A 2,410-nucleotide genomic window follows, 5' to 3' on the forward strand; every position below is an offset into this window, starting at 1 on the left:
AGGTAGAGTTTGCTGAACCAAGGTATTTAGTTCCTTGATAAGCAATGGAGGTTCATCCTCCCAAGTCTCATTACCAAATAAGTTGGCATTCAGCTTCATGATTGCTCAGCAATGTCTTCATCTTCTTTAGAAGATGAATAGTCATCAGAGCTCATAAATGGTAAAAGGAGGTTGAATGGAATCTCTATGGTCTCTATATGAGCCTCAGATTCCTTTGGTTCCTCAAAGGGAAACTCCTTATTGGTCACTGAACGTCCCAGGAGGTCTTCCTCACTAGGATTCACATCCTCCTCCTCCTCTCTGGGTTCGGCCACACCAAGTAAGGTAATAGCCTTGCACTCTCTTTTTGGATTCTCTTCTGTATTGCTTGGGAGAGTACTAGGAGGAGTTTCAGTGACCCTTTTACTCAGCTGGCCCACTTGTGCCTCCAAATTTCTGATGGAAGACCTTGTTTCATTCATGAAACTTAGAGTGGCCTTAGATAGATCAGAGACTATATTTGCTAAGCTAGAAGGATTCTGCTCAGAATTCTCTGTCTGTTGCTGAGTGGATGATGAAAAAGGCTTGCTATTGCTAAACCTATTTCTTCCACCATTATTAAAGCCTTGTTGAGGCTTTTGTTGATCCTTCCATGAGAAATTTGGATGATTTCTCCATGAGGGATTATAGGTGTTTCCAAAGGGTTCACCCATGTAATTCACCTCTGCTATTGCAGGGTTCTCAGGATCATAAGCTTCTTCTTCAGAAGATGCCTCTATAGTACTGTTGGATGCAGCTTGCAATCCATTCAGACTCTGAGAAATCATATTGACTTGCTGAGTCAATATTTTATTCTAAGTCAATATGGCATTCAGAGTATCAATTTCAAGAACTCCCTTCCTCTGAGGCGTCCCATTACTCACATGATTCCTTTCAGAAGTGTACATGAACTGGTTATTTGCAACCATATCAATGAGTTCCTGAGCTTCTGCAGGCATTTTCTTTAGGTAAATGGATCCACCTGCAGAATGGTCCAATGACATCTTTGATAATTCAGACAGACCATCATAGAATATATCCAGGATGGTCCATTCTGAAAGCATGTCAGAAGGACACTTTTTGGTCAATTGCTTATATCTCTCCCAAGCTTCATAGAGGGATTCACCTTCTTTCTGTTTGAAGGTTTAAACATCCACTCTAAGCTTGCTAAGCTTTTGAGGAGGAAAGAACTTGGCTAAGAAAGCCGTGACCAGCTTATCCCAAGAGTTCAGGCTATCTTTAGGTTGAGAGTCCAACCATATTCTAGCTCTGTCTCTTACAGCAAATGGGAAAAGCATAAGCATGTAGACCTCGGAGTCAACCCCATTGGTCTTAACAGTATCACAGATCTGCAAGAATTAAGTTAAGAACTGAAAAGGATCTTCTGATGAAAGTCCATGAAACTTACAGTTCTGTTGCATCAGAGAAACTAATTGAGGCTTTAGCTCAAAATTGTTTGCTCCAATGCCAGGGATTGAGATGCTTCTTCCATGTAAATTGGAATTTGGTACAGTAAAGTCACCAAGCATCTTCCTTGCATTGTTATTATTTTCGGCCATGTCTCCTTCTTTTTTGAAAATTTTTGTTAGATTTTCTCCAGAGAGTTATACTTTAGCTTCTCTTAGCTTCCTCTTCAGAGTCCTTTCAGGTTCAGGATCAGCTTCAACAAGAATGTTCTTATCCTTGTTCCTGCTCATATGAAAAAGAAGAAAATAGAAAAGAAAATATAGAATCCTCTATGTTATAGTATAGAGATTCCTTTATATGAGTAGAAGAAGAAAAGAAATTCGAACACAGAAAGAGGGAGAGGGTTCAAATTTTTTGATGAAGAGAAGTGTTAGTAAATAAATAAAATAATTAGAAAGAGATGAGGGGGAGAGAATTTCAAAAATTAAATAAATTAAAAAAAAAGTATTTTTGTTTTTAATTTAAAATTAAAGTTAAAATTTGAAAATAAGAAAAGAAATAAAATTAAAATTAAAATTTAAAATAATTAGTTAATTAAAAAGGAATTTTGAAAAAGAGGAAGGTGATTTTCGAAAATTAGAGAGAGAAAATTAGTTAGGTAGTTTTGAAAAAGATAAGAATCAAACAAGATAAGATTAATTGAAAAAAAGATTTGAAAATCAATTTTGAAAAGATAAGAAGTTAGAAAAGATTTTGAAATTGATTTTGAAAAAGATGTGATTGAAAAGATATGATTGAAAATCATTTTGAAAAAGATTTGAAAAGGAAATTAAAAAGATTTGATTTTTGAAATCAAAGTTGATTACTTGACTCACAAGAAACTTGAAGATATGATTTTAAAATTTAAAGATTGAACCTTGATAAACCCCGATTTTGTGATTTATCTTGTGATTATTTTGGGGGATTTTATCACCTTTTCCCACAT

At 35.4% G+C, this 2,410-nt stretch overlaps 1 non-coding gene across 1 annotated transcript; it reads left to right on the forward strand.

Moving 5' to 3' along the window:
* The first annotated feature begins 1,076 nt into the window (after positions 1-1,076).
* LOC148545245 (small nucleolar RNA R71) lies at positions 1,077-1,184 on the forward strand. The gene has a single exon (XR_015901083.1). It is a non-coding gene; the product is annotated as a small nucleolar RNA R71 (small nucleolar RNA).
* Positions 1,185-2,410: the final 1,226 nt, after the last annotated feature.

This window comes from Arachis ipaensis, chromosome B9 (assembly GCF_059453495.1).
Source record: "Arachis ipaensis isolate K30076 ecotype BB chromosome B9, ASM5945349v1, whole genome shotgun sequence".
In the NCBI taxonomy this organism is placed as follows: domain Eukaryota; kingdom Viridiplantae; phylum Streptophyta; class Magnoliopsida; order Fabales; family Fabaceae; genus Arachis; species Arachis ipaensis.